The sequence below is a fragment of the Schistocerca gregaria genome, unplaced genomic scaffold (assembly GCF_023897955.1).
Source record: "Schistocerca gregaria isolate iqSchGreg1 unplaced genomic scaffold, iqSchGreg1.2 ptg000174l, whole genome shotgun sequence".
Lineage (NCBI taxonomy): Eukaryota > Metazoa > Arthropoda > Insecta > Orthoptera > Acrididae > Schistocerca > Schistocerca gregaria.
The window spans coordinates 2,475,830-2,502,416 of NW_026061726.1; the positions used below are offsets into that span (position 1 = coordinate 2,475,830).

General features: G+C 27.1%; 3 long non-coding RNA genes across 3 annotated transcripts in view; 2 read left to right on the forward strand and 1 right to left on the reverse strand.

Annotated features, from left to right (window-relative positions):
• Positions 1–9,558, forward strand: part of LOC126302630 (uncharacterized) — a 42,003-nt gene extending 32,445 nt beyond the window's left edge. Inside the window, exon 2 of the long non-coding RNA XR_007553144.1 lies at positions 8,874–9,558. This is a non-coding gene — a long non-coding RNA (uncharacterized LOC126302630). The remainder of the gene's footprint in view (positions 1–8,873) is intronic.
• Positions 1–25,474, reverse strand: part of LOC126302627 (uncharacterized) — a 67,263-nt gene extending 41,789 nt beyond the window's left edge. The window contains exon 1 of the long non-coding RNA XR_007553142.1: positions 24,887–25,474. This is a non-coding gene — a long non-coding RNA (uncharacterized LOC126302627). The remainder of the gene's footprint in view (positions 1–24,886) is intronic.
• LOC126302628 (uncharacterized) overlaps positions 1–26,587 on the forward strand; it is an 82,892-nt gene that overhangs the window by 47,033 nt on the left and 9,272 nt on the right. The window lies entirely within an intron of this gene.

Sequence of the window (26,587 nt, forward strand, 5' to 3'; positions counted from 1 at the left end):
TTTTTATTTTTTTTACGTTGTACTAGATTAGGTGTTTATACTGTTATAATTGCTGGTTGATCTTCTAATTCAAATTATTCATTATTAGGTTCTCTTGGTTCTGTTGCTCAAACAATTTCTTATGAAGTTAGTTTAGCTTTAATTTTATGGTCTCTAATTATTTTAATTGGTAGTTTTAATATGTTTGATTTTATAAACTATCAGCTTTATTGTTGATTATTATTATTTCTTTTCCTTTAGCTTTAGCTTGTTTTGCTTCTCGTTTAGCTGAAACTAATCGTACTCCTTTTGATTTTGCTGAAGGAGAATCTGAGTTAGTTTCAGGATTTAATATTGAGTATGGTGCGGGTGGTTTTACGTTAATTTTTTTAGCTGAATATACTAGAATTGTCTTCATAAGAATATTATTGGCTTTAATTTTTTTAGGTGGTGATTTTTATTCTTTTATATTTTTTATTAAGCTTGCTATTATATCTTTTGGTTTTATTTGGGTTCGAGGAACATTACCAAGGTTTTGTTATCATAAATTAATGTACTTAGCTTGAAAAAGTTTTTTACCTTTATCTTTGAATTTTTTTATTTTCTTTATTGGCTTAAAGATTTTATTTATCTCATTTGTTTAATGAAATTTTTTGAGAAAAGTTAATAGAAGAGTTAAACTTCTAATTTTATGTTTTCAAAACATATGCTTTTCCTAAGCTAATTAACTTTATTCCTTAATTAATTTATCTCATGCGTTTGCGACATGTACATTAATTTAGAAATATGTAAAGTAGATAATTGTTAAGATTTGACCTGTTATAATATAAGGTTCTTCAACAGGTCGTTTACTAATAAAATCACTGTACCAATTATTCAGGTATGTATATATATATATAAGATCCGTAGTAAATTCCCCGTCCTACATGTAAGTAAATACAATTAAAAAATATAGATGCTCCATTTGCATGTAAGGTTCGGATAATTCAACCATTATTTACGTCTCGGCAGATGTGTACTACACTACTGAATGCTATTTCAATATTTGATGTATAATGTATAGCTAAAAATAGTCCAGTTACGATTTGAATTACCAAACATAACCCTAATAGGGATCCAAAATTTAATCAAAATGAAATATTTGTTGGGGCAGGTAAGTCAATTAAAGAGTTATTAATAATTTTAATTAAAGGATGTCTTAATCGTAAGGGTTTATTCATTAGTAATTATCTTATTTTACGAATAGGTCCCTGATTAATATTAGTGATTTTAACAACTGCTAGTAGTGCTAAAAATAAATAAATATTTATTATTATTGTAATAATGAATGTTGGTCTGTTATATAATTTTTCTAAAGATATTGTTATTTCTTGATAATTGATTGAATTGTCAATATTTATAGTTTCGGTGTTTTTGAAAAACACTATAAATATAGATATATCTAGAATAATTAATATTGATATGATAAATACTCACATTATTAATGTAATAATTATAGTAATTGATTTAGGCTGAAATATTTCGTTTGATGCAATTCTTGTAATGTAAATAAATAATACTAGAATACCACCAAGAAATGTTAAAAATAAAATATATGATAATCAATATCTTTCTATTATTGTTCCTGTTATTAATCCAACTAGGAAGGTTTGAAGGATAATAAATAGCATTATTGATATTGGGTGTCTTAATTTAATAAAATTAATATTTATTACATTTGATAATGATATAATTATTATTTTGATCATTTCAGGGGTTAGTTTATTTAAAATATCGGTTTTGGGGACCTATGATGGAAGCTTTTCCACCTCTGAAGTTTTAAAAGTGGGGGCTGGACTTATTTCCGGTTTACAAGACCGGCGTTTTTTTTAAACTATTAAAACTAATGTTTATATTCTCTATTTTTACTTCTTTATTGATTTATTTTGCTGGTGTTTATGTTTTTTCTTCTAAACGTAAACATTTATTAATGGTTCTTTTGAGATTAGAATATTGTTGTTCTTTCTCTATTTATATTAGTTATTGTTTTTCTTATTGAGTTTGATTATGATTATTTTTTTCCTGTTATTTTTTTAGTTTTTTCTGTTTGTGAGGGTGCTTTAGGTCTTTCTATTTTAGTTTCAATAATTCGTTCTCATGGTAATGATTTTTTAAATTCTTTTGGTTTATCTTTATGTTAAAGTATTTATTTATAACTATTTTTTGATCCCTCTTTGTTTATTAAATAATTGTTGATGGTTGGTTCATTCTTTAATGTTTCTGTCGAGTTTTGTGTTTATAATTTGTGTTTATTCATATGCTGATTTGAATATAATTAGATATTATTTTGGTATTGATTATTTTTCTTTTAGTTTAATTTTGCTTAGTTTTTGGATTTGTTCTTTAATAATCACTGCTAGAGGTTCAGTTTATTTAAGTTCATATCATTCTAATTTTTTTGTTTTTATGGTTTTGATTTTAATAATTATGCTTTACTGTTTATTTGCTAGATTATGTCTTCTTTCTTTTTATATTTTTTTGAGGCTAGATTAGTTCCTACTTTACTTTTAATTTTGGGTTGTGGTTATCAACCTGAGCGTTTGCAGGCTGGTGTTTATTTAATTTTTTATACTTTGGTTGCTAGATTACCTTTATTATTAGTTTTATTTGAGGTTTATGATTTTTCTAATACTTTATATTTTCCTTTATTAGTTGATTTTGGTTCTTATTATTTTATGTTTTATGTATTTATAATTATGGCTTTTTTAGTTAAGATACCTATGTTTTTGGTTCATTTATGACTTCCTAAGGCTCATGTAGAGGCCCCTATTTCAGGTAGAATGATTCTTGCTGGTGTTTTATTAAAGTTAGGTGGCTATGGTATTTTTCGTGTTATAAAGGTTATTTCTAATTTGGGTTTAAAGTTTAATTATTTTTGATTATCTTTGGGTTTATCTGGGGGTGTTATTGTAAGATTTATTTGTTTTCGTCAGGTTGATTTAAAGTCTTTAATTCCATATTCTTCTGTTGCTCATATAAGAATGGTTATTGGTGGATTGATGACTATGAATTGATGAGGTTGTGTAGGTTCTCTTTCTCTAATGGTTGGTCATGGTTTATGTTCTTCTGGTTTATTTTGTTTATGTAATATTATTTATGAACGTTTAGGTAGACGAAGATTATTAATTAACAAGGGTATAATTAATTTGATGCTAAGAATGGCTTTATGATGATTTCTTTTAAGATCATCAAATATGGCTGCTCCTCCTTCTTTAAATTTGGTAGGTGAAATTAGATTATTAAATAGAATTATATCTTGATCTTCTTTTATATTCTTTGCTTTGATTTTTTTATCTTTTTTTAGAGCTGTTTATACTTTGTATATATATTCTTATTCTCAGCATGGAAATTATTATTCTGGTGTTTATACTTGTTCTCTTGGTTATTTTCGTGAATATCATCTTTTACTTTTACATTGATTGCCTTTAAATATTCTCTGTTTATAGGGTGAATATTTCTTTGTTTAGTTTGCTTAAGTATTTTAATTAAAAATATTGTTTTGTGGAATCAATGATATGAAGTTTTTCATCTTAGGCCATGAATTTATTTTCTATTTGTTCTTTGAGTTTTTTTCTTTGTTTTTTTCGAGAACTAAAATTTTTATTTTAGGTATTTATTATTTAATAATTGATTATAAAGTTTTTGTTGAGTGAGAGCTTTTCAATTTAAATGGTTCTATAGTTGTTATAACTTTAATTTTGGATTGAATATCTCTTATTTTTATCTCTTTTGTTATATATATTTCTTCTTTGGTTATTTATTAAAGAGAGGATTATATATCTGGTGAAAAGAATATAAATCGTTATATTATTATTGTTTTAATAATTATTCTTTCTATAGGTGTTTTAATTAGTAGTCCTAATTTAATTAGAATCTTATTAGGTTGAGATGGTTTAGGTTTAGTTTCTTATAGTTTAGTTATTTATTATCAAAATGTAAAATCTTATAGTGCTGGTATATTAACTGCACTTTCTAATCGTATTGGTGATGTTGCTATTTTAATTTCTATTGCATGAATGTTATATTTTGGTGGTTGAAATTATATTTATTGTTATGATTTTATTTCTAATTCTTTTGAAATAAAGCTCATTACTATATTAATTGTTTTAGCAGCTATAACTAAGAGAGCTCAGATTCCTTTCTCTTCATGACTTCCTGCTGCTATAGCAGCTCCTACTCCTGTTTCTGCTTTAGTTCATTCTTCTACTCTTGTTACTGCTGGTGTTTATTTATTAATTCGTTTTAGACCAATATTAGATACTTATAATTGTGGTTGATTTTTACTTTTAATTGGTTGTATAACTATATTTATGGCTGGATTGGGCGCTAATTTTGAATTTGATTTGAAGAAGATTATTGCTCTTTCTACTTTAAGACAACTTGGTTTAATAATAAGAATTTTGGCTATGGGTTATCCAAAGCTTGCATTTTTTCATTTATTGGCTCATGCTTTATTTAAGGCATTATTATTTATATGTGCAGGTTCAATAATTCATAATTTGAAGGATTCTCAGGATATTCGTTTTATAGGATCAATTGTTAATTTCATACCTTTAACTTCAGTTGGTTTTAATGTTTCTAGTTTATCTTTGTGTGGAATACCTTTTTTAGCGGGATTTTATTCAAAGGATTTAATTCTTGAGATGGTTTGTTTAAGATGAATTAATTGTTTAATTTTTTTTCTTTATTTTTTTTCTACTGGTTTAACTGCTTCTTATTCTTTTCGTTTGTTTTATTATTCAATATCTGGTGATAATAATTTTTATTCTAGATTTTCTTTTGATGATAAGGGTTATTATATTTCATTTGGAATAATTGGTCTATTGTTTGTTGCTGTTTTTGGTGGTAGTCTTTTATCTTGATTAATTTTTCCTATTCCTCATGTGATTGCTTTACCTTATTATTTAAAGTTTTTAACTATTACAGTTGTTATTTTAGGTGCTTATTTAGGTTATCTTATTTCTAATTTTGATTTTCTCATAATTTATTTTCTTTAAGTATACATTCTTTTGTCAGATTTGCTGGTTCTATATGATTTATACCTTTTCTTTCAACTAAGTTTATTAGATATATTCCTTTAAAAATAGGTTATTATTCATCTAATTCATTTGATTATGGTTGGGGTGAATTACTTGGTGGTCAAGGTTTATATAGATTATTTATTTATTTAATTGGTTATATTCAAGGTTGATATGATTCTAATTTCAAGATTTATCTTTTAACTTTTATTTTTTGAATATTTATTTTGGTAATATTATTTTTCGTTTACTTAAATAGCTTATAATTAGAGCGTGACACTGAAGATGTTAAGGAAGTATTTTTACTTTTAGGTATTTTTACAGTGAAAATGTAATGTTTTATTTAAACTATATAAATTTTAGAAATGTTAACGGAGTTTAACCGCTAATATAAAAAGTTAGCAGCTTTCATATTGGCTTTACATTTCCTTAATTGGAACTATTATAGTTCAATTATATTATTAACAGTAATATGCCTCTTTTTGGCTTCAATTAATAAGAATAAGGGTAGTATATACCAATCTTCCAGGTCGAAACTGACTGCAATATTTCGCTTCTTATTCTATTTAAGGTTGATTGATATTATCAATACTTTTTGAATGCAACCCAAATGTTATGTTTAACTACAACCCTTTATTCTGCTCATTGTAATGCTCCTTGATTTCATTCATGGTATAGTCCACCTAGTAGAACTAGAATAAAAAATATTGTTGATACTGTTCAGATTATAATGTCTGATGTTTTAAAAATAATTACAATTGGTAGAATTAGTGCAATTACTACATCAAAAATTAAAAAGATTACTGCGATTAGGAAGAATCGTAGTGAGAATGGTATTCGTGCTGATCTTTTTGGATCAAACCCACATTCAAATGGTGATCTTTTTTCTTTATCATTAATTAATTTTTTTGATAGTGTTGTTGCCAGGATTATAACAATTATTGGAATAATAAATCTAATGAAAACTCTTGTGGATAGAATTAGAATTGTTTTTCTTGATTTATATCAAGCTTTCTGATTGGAAGTCAAATGTACTATTTATACTAGAAAAACAATTATCTACCTCATCAATAAATAGAGATATATAAGAATAATCATACTACATCTACGAAGTGTCAGTATCATGCTGCTGCTTCAAATCCAAAGTGGTGTCTTGGTGAGAATTGATTTATTGAGTGTCGAAGTAGACATGTAGATAAAAAGATTGTTCCAATAATTACATGTAAACCATGGAATCCTGTTGCAACAAAGAATGTTGACCCATAAACTGCATCTGCAATGGTAAAAGGTGCTTCTCAATATTCATATGCTTGGAGTATTGTAAAGTATAGTCCTAATAACACTGTGAAGAATAATCCTTGTAGTGCTTGAGTATGATTAGATTCCATTAAACTATGATGTGCTCATGTTACTGTTACTCCTGATGCTAAAAGAATAGCTGTATTAAGTAATGGAATTTGTATAGGGTTAAAGGGTTGAATTCCTATTGGAGGTCATAGTATTCCTAGTTCAATTGTTGGTGCTAATCTTCTTCTAAAGAATGCTCAAAAAAAGAAACGAAAAATAATACCTCTGATGCAATAAATAAAATTATTCCTCATCGTAATCCAATTGATACAAATCCTGTATGTAATCCTTGATATGTTCCTTCTCGTACTACATCTCGTCATCATTGAATTATGGTTAGTAGGGTAATTCCAAATCCAATTATAAATAAGTTAATATTAAATAGGTGGAATCATTTTGCTAGTCCTGATACTAGGACTATTGCTCCAATTGCTCCTGTTAATGGTCAAGGTCTATAGTCTACTAAGTGGAATGGGTGGTTTGAGTGAGTTGTTAACATAGGTTTAATATACTTCTCTAGAATATAGAGTTCTTAGAATTGAGAAAACATAGGCTTGAATTATTGCTACTGCTGATTCTAGAATTAATAGAAGTATTTGTCCAATAATTAGTAATGAGATTAAGTTTATTGCTATAGATGGTCCTGTGTTTCCTAATAAGGTTAATAATAAGTGTCCTGCAATTATATTTGCTGCTAACCGTACTGCTAATGTACCTGGTCGAATAACATTACTAATTGTTTCAATTAGAACTATAAATGATATTAATGCGGGCGGTGTACCTTGTGGTACAAGGTGTGTAAATATATGATTAGTATGGTTAATTCATCCAAATAATATAAATCTTAGTCATATAGGTAGGGCAATTGCAAATGTTAATGCTAAATGTCTTGTTCTAGTAAAAATATAAGGGAATAATCCTATGAAATTGTTAAATAATATTATAATAAGAATTGTGATGAAAATGAATGTTGTTCCATTAAATGATTTTGGTCCAAGTAGTGTTTTAAATTCATTATGTAAGGTTAAATTTAGTTTATCTCAGATAATGTTAATTCGTGATGCTGTAAGTCACAATAGTGATGGGATTAATAATAGTCCTAGAAATGTTCTAGTTCAATTTAATGATAAATTAAAGATGTTAGTTGATGGATCAAATGTTGAGAATAGATTTGTTATCATTTTCAATTTAAGTTTTTTATTTCAATTGTTCCTTTTTCTGCTCTTTTAATAAGGTTAGGTTTAAATGAGAAGAAGTTTATTTGATTAAACAAGATTAATGTAGCTGAAAATATAATGAATAGTGAGAATCATATAAGAGGGGATATTTGAGGGATTTGGATATAATTTCCCCATCAGAAGTAGTCGTTAATTTACTATTATTTGGTTTAAGAGACCATTACTTACTTTCAGTCATCTGATGAATTTCAAGGTGTACTAATTTTTTTAGTTACTTTAGATTGACACTCTAGTGTTATTTATTTTAACTAACTCCTTAAATTATCTTAGATAATCACTTAATAAATAAATTTACTGAAGTTCTTTCAATTACAATTGGTATAAATCTGTGGTTTGCTCCACAGATTTCTGAGCATTGTCCAAAGAATAATCCAGGTCGATTTATTGTGAATGTTCCTTGATTTAACCGACCTGGCGTTGCATTTATTTTAACTAACCCCTAATGCAGGAACTGCTCATGAGTGTAGAACATCTGATGCTCTTGTTAATACTCGTACTTCTGTATTTATTGGTAGGATTGTTCGGTTATCTACATCTATTAGTCGAAATCCATCATTTTCTAGGTCTTGTTCTGGTGTTATATAAGTGTCAAATTCTACGTCTATGAAGTCTGAATATTCATATCTTCAATATCATTGTCGTCCAATGGTTTTAATTGTGATTATTGCATCTACTGAATCATCAAGTAAATATAATGGTCGTAATGATGGAAGGGCAATAAAATTTAATGTAATTGCTGGTAAAGCTGTTCAGATTGTTTCAATTAAATGTCCATGAAGTATATTACGGTTAGTATAAGCAATAAATAATATATAACTTAAGGCATAACCTACAATTACTGTAATTAATAATAATACGACCATAGTATGATCATGAAAGAATGATAATTGTTCCATTAATGGTGAAGCTCCATCTTGAAAAGATAAATTTGATCATGTTGCCATTAATAAATATTTTCTAATAAAAGGTCAAACCTTTATTTGTAGAGCTTAAATCTACTGCACTAATCTGCCATATTAGAATCTAGAGATTAATGGTAATTCTGAGTAACTATGTTCCGCAGGAGGGTTATTTTGTAGTCATTCTGTTGATCTTCTTATGTTAGCTCTAAATATAATTGCTCGGTTTGTAACCATTCTTTCTCATATAATTACAATGAATATAATGATTCCTACAATAGAAATTGTAGACCCAATTCTTGATACTACGTTTCGTGATGTATATGCATCTGGGTAGTCTGAGTATCGTCGAGGTATTCCTGCTAATCCTAGGAAGTGTTGAGGAAAGAATGTTAAGTTTACTCCAATGAATATAATTGTAAATTGGATTTTTAATCATGTATTATTTATAGTTAATCCTGTAAATAGTGGATATCATTGAATGACACCTCCTATAATTGCAAATACTGCTCCTATAGATAATACATAATGAAAGTGGGCTACTACATAATATGTATCATGTAATACAATATCAAGTGATGAATTTGCTAATACTAATCCTGTTAATCCACCAATTGTAAATAGGAAAATAAATCCTAGAGCTCATAATAATGGTGGATTGAACTTGAATTTAGTTCCATATAATGTAGCTAATCATCTAATTACCTTAATTCCTGTAGGTACAGCAATAATTATTGTTGCTGATGTAAAATATGCTCGTGTGTCAACATCCATTCCTACTGTAAATATATGATGTGCTCATACAATAAATCCTATTAGTCCAATTGATAGTATAGCATAAATTATACCTAATGTTCCAAATAATTCAATTTTTCCTCTTTCTTGACATACAATATGTGAAATAATTCCGAACCCCGGTAGAATTAAAATATAAACTTCTGGGTGTCCAAAGAATCAAAATAGATGTTGATATAGAATTGGGTCACCCCCTCCTGCAGGGTCAAAGAATGATGTATTTAAATTTCGATCTGTTAATAATATAGTAATAGCTCCTGCTAAAACTGGAAGTGAAAGAAGGAGAAGTAATGCTGTAATAGCTACTGATCATACAAATAAAGGTGTTTGATCTAAAGTTATACTTTCTGATCGTATATTAATTGCTGTTGTAATGAAATTTACTGCACCAAGAATAGATGATACACCTGCTAAGTGTAGTGAAAAAATAGCTAGATCTACAGATGCACCCCCGTGTGCAATAGCTCCTGCTAGAGGAGGGTAAACTGTTCATCCTGTACCAGCACCATTATCTACTATAGAAGATGTAAGAAGAAGGGTTAGTGAAGGTGGTAGTAATCAAAAACTTATATTATTTATTCGTGGAAATGCTATATCTGGTGCACCAATTATTAGTGGAACAAGTCAATTACCAAATCCACCAATTATAATAGGTATTACTATAAAGATAATTATTACGAATGTGTGAGCTGTAATAATAACATTATAAATCTGGTCATCCCCAATTAGAGATCCGGGTTGACCAAGTTCAGCACGAATAAGTATTCTTATTGATGTTCCTACTATTCCTGCTCATGCTCCAAATAGAAAATATAAAGTACCAATGTCCTTATGGTTTGTTGAGAATAATCATTTTTGCAGTAAGATGGCTGAATTTTAGGTGGTAGACTGTAAATCTACTTATGAGATGTTTTCTCTCTTATCATATTTAGGTCTTATATTCAATTATGATTCTAGACTGCAATTCTAGAGGTTGATGTTGAAATAAATCCTATTGTTGAAATTATTACTGTTATAGGAAGAATGATTCTTGATTTTTGGGACTTTATCTTTATAGATCACGAATTTTCTGTGTATGATTTAATTAGAGCTGAGAATCTAATACGTATATAGTAGTAGAGTGTAATTGTAGTTAATACAACTATAATAGTTATAATAGTTGTTATATTGTTTTCTATTAACGATTGTATTACAATTCATTTTGGTAAGAATCCAAGGAATGGTGGTAGTCCACCTAAAGATAATAAAGATAAGAATATTATGAATTTAATTTCGGTTTTTATATTTCTGGCTGAATAAATTTGATTTATGAAAAATAAATTTATTTGCTTAAATAATAAAACTATAATTAATCTTAATAGTGAGTAAATAATGAAGTATACTTCTCAGATGTTTTCTCTGACTGTCAATGATCTAATTATTCAACCTAGATGTCTGATTGATGAATATGCTAAAAGTTGTCGTAAGGATGTTTGATTTAAACCTCCTATTGCCCCAATAATAATTCTTAAGATAATAATTGTTCAAATAAAAGTTCTTAATTGAATACAATAGGATAAGACCATTATTGGGGCGATTTTTTGTCATGTTATTAATGTTAAACAATTATTTCATCTTGATGCTCCTATAACTTCTGGAAATCAGAAATGGATAGGTGCAGCTCCAATCTTTAATAATAGTCTAGATCTAATTATTATTGATGGGATAAATTCTGTTTCCCATCCTATGGGATATTTTATTTGAATCAGCAAAATTGAAAATAATTATATTGTCGATGCTATTGCTTGGACAATAAAATATTTAATTGATGATTCGTTTATTATTATATTTTTATTTCTTGTTAGGAGCGGAATAAATGAAAGTAAGTTGATCTCAAGTCCTATTCAAACCCCAAATCAGGAATTTGATGAAATGGACAGGATCGTTCCTATCATTAATGTTGATAGGAAGAGAAGTTTTGTAGAGCTGTTGGTCATTAAAAAGGAGAGGATTGATACCTCTATAAATGGGGTATGAACCCATTAGCTTGTTTAGCTTACCTTTTTACATTAAGGTGTATGATGCACGTTAGTTTTTGATACTAAAGGAGGTAGTTTAATTCTATCTTATGTAATTTTAATGAAGGTAATTTTATTTACTTTATTTACCCTACCAAGGTAACCCTTTAATCAGGCACTTCATTTATTTAATATATAAATCGTAAGTTTTTTTTGAAATTTTTTATGTTAATTTTGTTTAATTAGAATTAATTTATCCTGCTCCTTTTATTTATTTATATATATATATATATATATATATATATATATATATATAATAAATAATTTATATTAATATATTACATGTAATTAAAATTAAATGATTAGAAGTTCATCTTATTATTATTAATTGATTATTATAATACATTCATTTACCTAGGATTATAACTACTTATGTTTTTAGCTTAAAATAGGTTATTATAATATAATATATATAATAATATGTAATTTAATATTTAATATTATTATAATTGGATATAATAAATTAAATTATTAATTTTAAATATAAAATATTAAAATAATATAAATAATTATATTAATTATAATAATATAATAATTTAAATTATCTATAATTAGATTATTTAACTAATATATATATATAAGTTAACTTAATATAAAAAAAGAATTCATATTAATAACATATTATATTAAATTACATAATTGTATAAAATACATTTATTATATTATTTAATCGTTCTTTATTTATTTGTGAAAAGAAGATTAAATAAGAAAGAATATAATACATTTATTGCTATACATATTCCATATTAATCTTTAATTATATATAATAGAGAAGTTGTTGTGGTCATACAGGGGAGCGTTTCTTTTTTTTTGTTAATGTTTGTGGTTTTTTTCTTTTTTTTTTCTTTAAATATTTGAATCTTTTATTTTGTCCTGATTTAATAAATTTAAATATTTCTTATTTTTTATTTTTAAAAGTTTTATTCTTGCTTGTTTATTCACTTTTTCTTTGTACTATATGTAAGTTTTGTTAGACTAAATGTTCTTTTTGCTGTAATTTGATTTAATTGTCAAGTGATTTTGGATTTAGCAATTGTTTTAGTATCGGCATAATTCGTGCCAGCAGCCGCGGTTATACGATTGATACAAGTGAATATTATTGGTTAACACAGTTGTTTATACTATTAGGGTTGAAATATAAATTTGTAAGGTGAAATGTTAAAATTTATTTGTGGCCCTTTTTATGAATCTGTGAAATTTAAATAATAAACTAGGATTAGATACCCTATTATTTTAAATGTTAATTATATTTACCAGGGTACTATTAGTTAAGGTCTTTAAACCCAAAGAATTTGGCGGTATCTCATTCCATTCAGAGGAACCTACCCCATGATTGATAATTATAGTTAAGAGGAGGTGGGTTACAATAGATTTTTGTTTATAACGGATTTGATAGTGAAATACTGTTAATGAAGGTGGATTTGATAGTAATTTAATTTATTTAATTTAACTGATATTGGCTCTGAGATGTGTACACATCGCCCGTCGCTATCTTTATTGATTATTCTATTCTATTTTAAAGTAGCTTCAATTTAGATGAGATAAGTCGTAACATAGTAGATGTACTGGAAAGTGTATCTAGGAAGAGTTTCAAGATATAACTTATTAGTAAAGTGTTTCATTTACACTGAGAGTTTTTCTGTGCAAATCAGGATATCTTGATTATTTATTTTATTATATTTATTTTTTGTTTATTTAATTATTTAATATAAATAATTTTATTATATTTTTGTCTTAGCATATTTTATAGAATTGATTTTTTAAATTATTGTGTATTGGTAATGTAAGTGTTTTATGAAAAATTATTTTTAATTTTTTTAAGTAGATTTTATTTATTGTACCTTTTATATCAGGGTTTATCAAAGTTTTAGTATTTATTTTACTTGTCTCGATTTGGGTTGATTTATAAATAATTTATAGTTATTGTATCATAATTGTTATTAAATTATTTATAGAAATGAGATGTTAATCGTTTCCCAAGATATCTATTTTCTTAAGAAAAAATTTAATTTTTTAAAGTTATTTGTTTTTATTTAATTTTTTAATTAAAAATATTAACTTATTTATTCTTTAAGGGATAAGCTTTGAAGTTAATAACCTATAATTTATTTTATAGAAATATAATAGTAAGCTTTAAACCAGCTATCTTTAAGATTACGTTTTAGTTCATTATTTTTTATTTTGATTTTATAAATATTTTAGGTTTTTTATTAAGATTATTAATTTAATTTTAAAATTTTTGTAATAATGATACAATTAGTATATTTATTTGTATGAAATTTTTACCTTGTGAACTTATTATAAGGAACTAGGCAAAATTGATTTCCGCCTGTTTCTCAAAAACATGTCCTCTTGTTTATACTTTGAGGTCTGGCCTGCTCACTGAGCGTATTGTTAAAGAGCCGCGGTATTTTGACCGTGCAAAGGTAGCATAATCATTAGTCTCTTAATTAGTGGCTGGAATGAATGGCTTGACGAGAAATCAACTGTCTCTTAATAAAGTTTTGAATTTAACTTTTGAGTCAAAAGGCTTAAATTCTTCTTTAGGACGAGAAGACCCTATAGAGCTTGACATTTTACTTTTATATAGTTTTTTGTTTGTCTTTCTATATTTAATGATGATGTTTTGTTGGGGTGACATGAAGAATAGATAAACTCTTCATTATTATATCATTTATTTATGTTTGTTATTTTCATCCATAATTTATGATCATAAGATTAAGTTACCTTAGGGATAACAGCGTAATTGTTTTTGAGAGCTCATATCGACAAAGCAGATTGCGACCTCGATGTTGGATTAAGAAAAATTTTGGGTGCAGGAGCCCAATGATTAGGTCTGTTCGACCTTTAAATTCTTACATGATCTGAGTTCAGACCGGCGTGAGCCAGGTCGGTTTCTATCCTAAGAATATTAATCCATATTAGTACGAAAGGACCATATGGTTAAAATATTTTTTGTTATATTGATTAATATTAATTTATTTACTATTTTGACAGATTAATGTGTTGAATTTAGAATTCATTTATGTAGATTTTTTACTACAAATAGTATTGATACTTTATGATTTATTTATATTTATTTTGAATTTTCTTTTATTGGTTATTTGTGTTTTAATTAGTGTTGCCTTTTTAACTTTATTAGAGTGTAAGGTTTTAGGTTATATTCAGATTCGAAAGGGTCCAAATAAGGTAGGTTTTGTTGGAATTCCTCAGCCATTTAGAGATGCTATTAAGTTAATTTGTAAGGAGCAGCCAATTCCTATTATATCTAATTACCTACTTTATTATTTTTCCCCTGTTTTTAATTTAATGATTTCTTTAGCCGTTTGAGTAATTTTTCCTTATTTAACTTATATGTGTTCTTTTTCTTATGGATTTTTATTTTTTTTATGTTGTACTAGATTAGGTGTTTATACTGTTATAATTGCTGGTTGATCTTCTAATTCAAATTATTCATTATTAGGTTCTCTTCGTTCTGTTGCTCAAACAATTTCTTATGAAGTTAGTTTAGCTTTAATTTTATGGTCTTTAATTATTTTAATTGGTAGTTTTAATATGTTTGATTTTATAAACTATCAGCTTTATTGTTGATTTATTATTATTTCTTTTCCTTTAGCTTTAGCTTGTTTTGCTTCTCGTTTAGCTGAAACTAATCGTACTCCTTTTGATTTTGCTGAAGGGGAATCTGAGTTAGTTTTAGGATTTAATATTGAGTATGGTGCTGGTGGTTTTACTTTAATTTTTTTAGCTGAATATACTAGAATTGTCTTCATAAGAATATTATTGGCTTTAATTTTTTTAGGTGGTGATTTTTATTCTTTTATGTTTTTTATTAAGCTTGCTATTATATCTTTTGGTTTTATTTGGGTTCGTGGAACATTACCAAGGTTTCGTTATCATAAATTAATGTACTTAGCTTGAAAAAGTTTTTTACCTTTATCTTTGAATTTTTTTATTTTCTTTGTTGGCTTAAAGATTTTATTTATCTCATTTGTTTAGTGAAATTTTTTGAGAAAAGTTAATAGAAGAGTTAAACTTCTAATTTTATGTTTTCAAAACATATGCTTTTCCTAAGCTAATTAACTTTATTCCTTAATTAAATTATCTCATGCGTTTGCGACATGTACATTAATTTAGAAATATGTAAAGTAGATAATTGTTAAGATTTGACCTGTTATAATATAAGGTTCTTCAACAGGTCGTTTACCAATAAAATCACTGTACCAATTATTCAGGTATGTATATATATATAAGATCCGTAGTAAATTCCCTGTCCTACATGTAAGTAAATACAAATAAAAAATATAGATGCCCCATTTGCATGTAAGGTTCGGATAATGCAACCATTCTTTACGTCTCGGCAGATGTGTACTACACTACTGAATGCTATTTCAATATTTGATGTATAATGTATAGCTAAAAATAGTCCAGTTACGATTTGAATTACCAAACATAACCCTAATAGGGATCCAAAATTTAATGAAAATGAAATATTTGTTGGGGCAGGTAAGTCAATTAAAGAGTTATTAATAATTTTAATTAAAGGATGTCTTAATCGTAAGGGTTTATTCATTAGTAATTATCTTATTTTACGAATAGGTCCCTGATTAATATTTGTGATTTTAACAACTGCTAGTAGTGCTAAAAATAAATAAATAATTATTATTATTGTAATAATGAATGTTGGTCTGTTATATAATTTTTCTAAAGATATTGTTATTTCTTGATAATTGATTGAATTATCAATATTTATAGTTTCGGTGTTTTTGAAAAAGTCTATAAATATAGATATATCTAGAATAATTAATATTGATATGATAAATACTCACATTATTAATGTAATAATTATAGTAATTGATTTAGGCTGAAATATTTCGTTTGATGCAATTCTTGTAATGTAAATAAATAATACTAGTAAACCACCAAGAAATGTTAAAAATAAAATATATGATAATCAATATCTTTCTATTATTGTTCCTGTTATTAATCCAACTAGGAAGGTTTGAAGGATAATAAAAAGCATTATTGATATTGGTTGTCTTAATTTAATAAAATTAATATTTATTACATTTGATAATGATATAATTATTATTTTGATCATTTCAGGGGTTAGTTTATTTAAAATATCGGTTTTGGGGACCGATGATGGAAGCTTTTCCACCTCTGAAGTTTTAAAAGTGGGGGCTGGACTTATTTCCGGTTTACAAGACCGGCGTTTTTTTTAAACTATTAAAACTAATGTTTATATTCTCTATTTTTACTTCTTTATTGATTTATTTTGCTGGTGTTTATGTTTTTTCTTCTAAACGTAAACATTTATTAATGGTTCTTTTGAGATTAGAATCTTGTTGTTCTTTCTCTATTTATATTAGTTATTGTTTTTCTTATTGAGTTTGATTATTATTATTTTTTTCCTGTTATTTTTTTTTGTTTTTTCTGTTTGTGAGGGTGCTTTAGGTCTTTCTATTTTAGTTTCAATAATTCGTTCTCATGGTAATGATTTTTTTAATTCTTTTGGTTTATCTTTATGTTAAAGTATTTATTTATAACTATTTTTTGATCCCTCTTTGTTTATTAAATAATTGTTGATGGTTGGTTCATTCTTTAATGTTTCTGTCGAGTTTTGTGTTTATAATTTGTGTTTATTCATATGCTGATTTGAATATAATTAGATATTATTTTGGTATTGATTATTTTTCTTTTAGTTTAATTTTGCTTAGTTTTTGGATTTGTTCTTTAATAATCACTGCTAGAGGTTCAGTTTATTTAAGTCCATATCATTCTAATTTTTTTGTTTTTATGGTTTTGATTTTAATAATTATGCTTTACTGTTCATTTGCTAGATTAAGTCTTCTTTCTTTTTATATTTTTTTTGAGGCTAGATTAGTTCCTACTTTACTTTTAATTTTGGGTTGGGGTTATCAACCTGAGCGTTTGCAGGCTGGTGTTTATTTAATTTTTTATACTTTGGTTGCTAGATTACCTTTATTATTAGTTTTATTTGAGGTTTATGATTTTTCTAATACTTTATATTTTCCTTTATTAGTTGATTTTGGTTCTTATTATTTTATGTTTTATGTATTTATAATTTTGGCTTTTTTAGTTAAGATACCTATGTTTTTGGTTCATTTATGACTTCCTAAGGCTCATGTAGAGGCCCCTATTTCAGGTAGAATGATTCTTGCTGGTGTTTTATTAAAGTTAGGTGGTTATGGTATTTTTCGTGTTATAAAGGTTATTTCTTATTTGGGTTTAAAGTTTAATTATTTTTTATTATCTTTGGGTTTATCTGGGGGTGTTATTGTAAGATTTATTTGTTTTCGTCAGGTTGATTTAAAGTCTTTAATTGCATATTCTTCTGTTGCTCATATAAGAATGGTTATTGGTGGATTGATGACTATGAATTGATGAGGTTGTGTAGGTTCACTTTCTCTAATGGTTGGTCATGGTTTATGTTCTTCTGGTTTATTTTGTTTATCTAATATTATTTATGAACGTTTAGGTAGACGAAGATTATTAATTAACAAGGGTATAATTAATTTGATGCCAAGAATGGCTTTATGATGATTTCTTTTAAGATCATCAAATATGGCTGCTCCTCCTTCTTTAAATTTGGTAGGTGAAATTAGATTATTAAATAGAATTATATCTTGATCTTCTTTTAGATTCTTTGCTTTGATTTTTTTATCTTTTTTTAGAGCTGTTTATACTTTGTATATATATTCTTATTCTCAGCATGGAAATTATTATTCTGGTGTTTATACTTGTTCTCTTGGTTATTTTCGTGAATATCATCTTTTACTTTTACATTGATTGCCTTTAAATATTCTCTGTTTAAAGGGTGAATATTTCTTTGTTTAGTTTGCTTAAGTATTTTAATTAAAAATATTGTTTTGTGGAATCAATGATATGAAGTTTTTCATCTTAGGCCGTGAATTTATTTTCTATTTGTTCTTTGAGTTTTTTTTCTTTGTTTTTTTCGAGAACTATAATTTTTATTTTAGGTATTTATTATTTAATAATTGATTATAGAGTTTTTGTTGAGTGAGAGCTTTTCAATTTAAATGGTTCTATAGTTGTTATAACTTTAATTTTGGATTGAATATCTCTTATTTTTATATCTTTTGTTATATATATTTCTTCTTTGGTTATTTATTAAAGAGAGGATTATATATCTGGTGAAAAGAATATAAATTGTTTTATTATTATTGTTTTAATATTTATTGTTTCTATAGGTTTTTTAATTATTAGTCCTAATTTAATTAGAATTTTATTAGGTTGAGATGGTTTAGGTTTAGTTTCTTATTGTTTAGTTATTTATTATCAAAATGTAAAATCTTATAGTGCAGGTATATTAACTGCACTTTCTAATCGTATTGGCGATGTTGCTATTTTAATTTCTATTGCATGAATGTTATATTTTGGTGGTTGAAATTATATTTATTATTTTGATTTTATTTCTAATTCTTTTGAAATAAAGCTCATTACTATATTAATTGTTTTAGCAGCTATAACTAAGAGAGCTCAGATTCCTTTCTCTTCATGACTTCCTGCTGCTATAGCAGCTCCTACTCCTGTTTCTGCTTTAGTTCATTCTTCTACTCTTGTTACTGCTGGTGTTTATTTATTAATTCGTTTTAGACCAATATTAGATACTTATAATTGTGGTTAATTTTTACTTTTAATTGGTTGTATAACTATATTTATGGCTGGATTGGGCGCTAATTTTGAATTTGATTTGAAGAAGATTATTGCTCTTTCTACTTTAAGACAACTTGGTTTAATAATAAGAATTTTGGCTATGGGTTATCCAAAGCTTGCATTTTTTCATTTATTGGCTCATGCATTATTTAAGGCATTATTATTTATATGTGCAGGTTCAATAATTCATAATTTGAAGGATTCTCAGGATATTCGTTTTATAGGATCAATTGTTAAATTCATACCTTTAACTTCAGTTTGTTTTAATGTTTCTAGTTTTCTTTGTGTGGAATACCTTTTTTAGCGGGATTTTATTCAAAGGATTTAATTCTTGAGATGGTTTGTTTAAGATGAATTAATTGTTTAATTTTTTTTCTTTATTTTTTTTCTACTGGTTTAACTGCTTCTTATTCTTTTCGTTTGTTTTATTATTCAATATCTGGTGATAATAATTTTTATTCTAGATTTTCTTTTGATGATAAGGGTTATTATATTTCATTTGGAATAATTGGTCTATTGTTTGTTGCTGTTTTTGGTGGTAGTCTTTTAACTTGATTAATTTTTCCTATTCCTCTGTGATTGCTTTACCTTATTATTTAAAGTTTTTAACTATTACACACACGCGAGACAGATCTTATTTAGGTTATCTTATTTCTAATTTTGATTTTTCTCATAATTTATTTTCTTTAAGTATACTTTCTTTTGTCAGATTTGCTGGTTCTATATGATTTATACCTTTTCTTTCAACTAAGTTTATTAGATATATTCCTTTAAAAATAGGTTATTATTCATCTAAGTCATTTGATTATGGTTGGGGTGAATTACTTGGTGGTCAAGGTTTATATAGATTATTTATTTATTTAATTGGTTATATTCAAGGTTGATATGATTCTAATTTCAAGATTTAACTTTTAACTTTTATTTTTTGAATATTTATTTTGGTAATATTATTTTTCGTTTACTTAAATAGCTTATAATTAGAGCGTGACACTGAAGATGTTAAGGAAGTATTTTTACTTTTAGGTATTTATAAATATAGATATATTATTTTTACAGTGAAAATGTAATGTTTTATTTAAACTATATAAATTTTAGAAATGTTAACGGAGTTTAACCGCTAATATAAAAAGTTAGCAGCTTTCATATTGGCTTTACATTTCCTTAATTGGAACTATTATAGTTCAATTATATTATTAACAGTAATACGCCTCTTTTTGGCTTCAATTAATAAGAATAAGGGTAGTATATACCAATCTTCCAGGTCGAAACTGACTGCAATATTTCGCTTCTTATTCTATTTAAGGTTGATTGATATTATCAATACTTTTTGAATGCAACCCAAATGTTATGTTTAACTACAACCCTTTATTCTGCTCATTGTAATGCTCCTTGATTTCATTCATGGTATAGTCCACCTAGTAGAACTAGAATAAAAAATATTGTTGATATTGTTCAGATTATAATGTCTGATGTTTTAAAAATAATTACAATTGGTAGAATTAATGCAATTACTACATCAAAAATTAAAAAGATTACTGCGATTAGGAAGAATCGTAGTGAGAATAGTATTCGAGCTGATCTTTTTGGATGAAACCCACATTCAAATGGTGATCTTTTTTCTCGATCATTAATTAATTTTTTTGATAGTGTTGTTGCCAGGATTATAACAATTACTGGAATAATAAATCTAATGAAAACTCTTGTGGATAGAATTAGAATTGTTTTTCTTGATTTATATCAAGCTTTCTGATTGGAAGTCAAATGTACTATTTATACTAGAAAAACAATTATCTACCTCATCAATAAATAGAGATATTTAAGAATAACCATACTACGTCTACGAAGTGTCAGTATCATGCTGCTGCTTCAAATCCAAAGTGGTGTCTTGGTGAGAATTGATTTATTGAGTGTCGAAGTAGACATGTTGATAAAAAGATTGTTCCAATAATTACGTGTAAACCATGGAATCCTGTTGCAACAAAGAATGTTGACCCATAAACTGCATCTGCAATGGTAAAAGGTGCTTCTCAATATTCATATGCTTGGAGTATTGTAAAGTATAGTCCTAATAACACTGTGAAGAATAATCCTTGTAGTGCTTGAGTATGATTAGATTCCATTAAACTATGAGGTGCTCATGTTACTGTTACTCCTGATGCTAAAAGAATAGCTGTATTAAGTAATGGAATTTGTATAGGGTTAAAGGGTTGAATTCCTATTGGAGGTCATAGTATTCTTAGTTCAATTGTTGGTGCTAATCTTCTTCTAAAGAATGCTCAAAAAAAAGAAACGAAAAATAATACCTCTGATGCAATAAATAAAATTATTCCTCATCGTAATCCAATTGATACAAATCCTGTATGTAATCCTTGATATGTTCCTTCTCATACTACATCTCGTCATCATTGAATTATGGTTAGTAGGGTAATTCCAAATCCAATTATAAATAAGTTAATATTAAATAGGTGGAATCATTTTGCTAGTCCTGATACTAGGACTATTGCTCCAATTGCTCCTGTTAATGGTCAAGTTCTATAGTCTACTAAGTGGAATAGGTGGTTTGAGTGAGTTGTTAACATAGGTTTAATATACTTCTCTAGAATATAAAGTTCTTAGAATTGAGAAAACATAGGCTTGAATTATTGCTACTGCTGATTCTAGAATTAATAGAAGTATTTGTCCAATAATTAGTAATGAGATGAAGTTTATTGCTATAGATGGTCCTGTGTTTCCTAATAAGGTTAATAATAAGTGTCCTGCAATTATATTTGCTGCTAACCGTACTGCTAATGTACCTGGTCGAATAACATTACTAATTGTTTCAATTAGTACTATAAATGATATTAATGCGGGCGGTGTACCTTGTGGTACAAGGTGTGTAAATATATGATTAGTATGGTTAATTCATCCAAGTAATATAAATCTTAGTCATATAGGTAGGGCAATTGCAAATGTTAATGCTAAATGTCTTGTTCTAGTAAAAATATAAGGGAATAATCCTATGAAATTGTTAAATAATATTATAATAAGAATTGTGATGAAAATGAATGTTGTTCCATTAAATGATTTTGGTCCAAGTAGTGTTTTAAATTCATTATGTAAGGTTAAATTTAGTTTATTTCAGATAATGTTAATTCGTGATGGTGTAAGTCAAAATAGTGATGGGATTAATAATAGTCCTAGAAATGTTCTAGTTCAATTTAATGATAAATTAAAGATGTTAGTTGATGGGTCAAATGTTGAGAATAGATTTGTTATCATTTTCAATTTAAGTTTTTTATTTCAATTGTTCCTTTTTCTGCTCTTTTAATAAGGTTAGGTTTAAATGAGAAGAAGTTTATTTGATTAAACAAGATTAATGTAGCTGAAAATATAATGAATAGTGAGAATCATATAAGAGGGGATATTTGAGGGATTTGGATATAATTTCCCCATCAGAAGTAGTCGTTAATTTACTATTATTTGGTTTAAGTGACCATTACTTACTTTCAGTCATCTGATGAATTTCAAGGTGTACTAATTTTTTTAGTTACTTTAGATTGACACTCTAATGTTATTTATTTTAACTAACTCCTTAAATTATCTTAGATAATCACTTGATAAATAAATTTACTGAAGTTCTTTCAATTAAAATTGGTATAAATCTGTGGTTTGCTCCACAGATTTCTGAGCATTGTCCAAAGAATAATCCAGGTCGATTTATTGTGAATGTTCCTTGATTTAACCGACCTGGCGTTGCATCAATTTTAACCCCTAATGCAGGAACTGCTCATGAGTGTAGAACATCTGATGCTCTTGTTAATACTCGTATTTCTGTATTTATTGGTAGGGTTGTTCGGTTATCTACATCTAGCAGTCGAAATCCATCATTTTCTAGGTCTTGTTCTGGTGTTATATAAGTGTCAAATTCTACGTCTATGAAGTCTGAATATTCATATCTTCAATATCATTGTCGTCCAATGGTTTTAATTGTGATTATTGCATCTACTGAATCATCAAGTAAATATAATAGTCGTAATGATGGAAGGGCAATAAAAATTAATGTAATTGCTGGTAAAGCTGTTCAGATTGTTTCAATTAAATGTCCATGAATTATATTACGGTTAGTATAGGCAATAAATAATATATAACTTAAGGCATAACCTACAATTACTGTAATTAATAATAATACGACCATAGTATGATCATGAAAGAATGATAATTGTTCCATTAATGGTGAAGCTCCATCTTGAAGTGATAAATTTGATCATGTTGCCATTAATAAATATTTTCTAATAAAAGGTCAAACCTTTATTTTTAAAACGTAAAAAGCAAATAAATTTATTTTTCATAAATCAAATTTATTCAGCCAGAAATATAAAAACCGAAATTAAATTCATAATATTCTTATCTTTATTATCTTTAGGTGGACTACCACCATTCCTTGGATTCTTACCAAAATGAATTGTAATACAATCGTTAATAGAAAACAATATAACAACTATTATAACTATTATAGTTGTATTAACTACAATTACACTCTACTACTATATACGTATTAGATTCTCAGCTCTAATTATATCATACACAGAAAATTCGTGATCTATAAAGATAAAGTCCCAAAAATCAAGAATCATTCTTCCTATAACAGTAATAATTTCAACAATAGGATTGATTTCAACATCAACCTTAATTTCATTATACTAAGGACTTAAGTTAATCAAACTAATAACCTTCAAAGTTATAATTAAAAGAATAATCTTTTAGGCCTTAGTAAAATTTTACACCTCTAGAATTGCAGTCTAGAATCATAATTGAATATAAGACCTAAATATGATAAGAGAGAATACATCTCATAAGTAGATTTACAGTCTACCACCTAAAATTCAGCCATCTTACCACAAAAATGATTATTCTCAACAAACCATAAGGACATTGGTACTTTATATTTTCTATTTGGAGCATGAGCAGGAATAGTAGGAACATCAATAAGAATACTTATTCGTGCTGAACTTGGTCAACCAGGATCTCTAATTGGGGATGACCAGATTTATAATGTTATTATTACAGCTCACGCATTCGTAATAATTTTCTTTATAGTAATACCTATTATAATTGGTGGATTTGGTAATTGACTTGTTCCACTAATAATTGGTGCACCAGATATAGCATTTCCACGAATAATAATATAAGTTTTTGATTACTACCACCTTCACTAACCCTTCTTCTTACATCTTCTATAGTAGATAATGGTGCTGGGACAGGATGAACAGTTTACCCTCCTCTAGCAGGAGCTATTGCACATGGGGGTGCATCTGTAGATCTAGCTATTTTTTCACTACACTTAGCAGGTGTATCATCTATTCTTGGTGCAGTAAATTTCATTACAACAGCAATTAATATACGATCAGAAAGTATAACTTTAGATCAAACACCTTTATTTGTATGATCAGTAGCTATTACAGCATTACTTCTCCTTCTTTCACTTCCAGTTTTAGCAGGAGCTATTACTATATTATTAACAGATCGAAATTTAAATACATCATTCTTTGACCCAGCAGGAGGGGGTGACCCAATTCTATATCAACATCTATTTTGATCCTTTGGACACCCAGAAGTTTATATTTTAATTCTACCGGGGTTCGGAATTATTTCACATATTGTATGTCAAGAAAGAGGAAAAATTGAATCATTTGGAACATTAGGTATAATTTATGCTATACTATCAATTGGACTAATAGGATTTATTGTATGAGCACATCATATATTTACAGTGGGAATGGATGTTGACACACGAGCATATTTTACATCAGCAACAATAATTATTACTGTACCCACAGGAATTAAGGTATTTAGATGATTAGCTACATTATATGGAACTAAATTCAAGTTCAATCCACCATTATTATGAGCTCTAGGATTTATTTTCCTATTTACAATTGGTGGATTAGCAGGATTAGTATTAGCAAATTCATCACTTGATATTGTATTACATGATACATATTATGTAGTAGCCCACTTTCATTATGTATTATCTATAGGAGCAGTATTTGCAATTATAGGAGGTGTCATTCAATGATATCCACTATTTACAGGATTAACTATAAATAATACATGATTAAAAATTCAATTTACAATTATATTCATTGGAGTAAACTTAACATTCTTTCCTCAACACTTCCTAGGATTAGCAGGAATACCTCGACGATACTCAGACTACCCAGACGCATATACATCATGAAATGTAGTATCAAGAATTGTGTCTACAATTTCTATTGTAGGAATCATTATATTCATTGTAATTATATGAGAAAGAATGGTTACAAACCGAGCAATTATATTTAGAGCTAACATAAGAAGATCAACAGAATGACTACAAAATAACCCTCCTGCAGAACATAGTTACTCAGAATTACCATTAATCTCTAGATTCTAATATGGCAGATTAGTGCAGTAGATTTAAGCTCTACAAATAAAGGTTTGACATTTTATTAGAAAATATTTATTAATGGCAACATGATCAAATTTATCTCTTCAAGATGGAGCTTCACCATTAATGGAACAATTATCATTCTTTCATGATCATACTATGGTCGTATTATTATTAATTACAGTAATTGTAGGTTATGCCTTAAGTTATATATTATTTATTGCCTATACTAACCGTAATATACTTCATGGACATTTAATTGAAACAATCTGAACAGCTTTACCAGCAATTACATTAATTTTTATTGCCCTTCCATCATTACGACTATTATATTTACTTGATGACTCAGTAGATGCAATAATCACAATTAAAACCATTGGACGACAATGATATTGAAGATATGAATATTCAGACTTCATAGACGTAAAATTTGACACTTATATAACACCAGAACAAGACCTAGAAAATGATGGATTTCGACTGCTACATGTAGATAATTGAACAATCCTACCAATAAATACATAAGTACGAGTATTAACAAGAGCATCAGATGTTCTACACTCATGAGCAGTTCCTGCATTAGGGGTTAAAATTGATGCAACGCCAGGTCGGTTAAATCAAGGAACATTCACAATAAATCGACCTGGATTATTCTTTGGACAATGCTCAGAAATCTGTGGAGCAAACCACAGATTTATACCAATTGTAATTGAAAGAACTTCAGTAAATTTATTTATTAAGTGATTATCTAAGATAATTTAAGGTGATAGTTAAAATAAATAACATTAGAGTGTCAATCTAAAGTAACTAAAAAAATTAGTACATCTTGAAATTCATCAGATGACTGAAAGTAAGTAATGGTCTCTTAAACCAAATAATAGTAAATTAACGACTACTTCTGATGGGGAAATTATATCCAAATCCCTCAAATATCCCCTCTTATATGATTCTCACTATTCATTATATTTTCAGCTACATTAATCTTGTTTAATCAAATAAACTTCTTCTCATTTAAACCTAACCTAATTAAAAGAGCAGAAAAAAGAACAATTGAAATAAAAAACTTAAATTGAAAATGATAACAAATCTATTCTCAACATTTGAC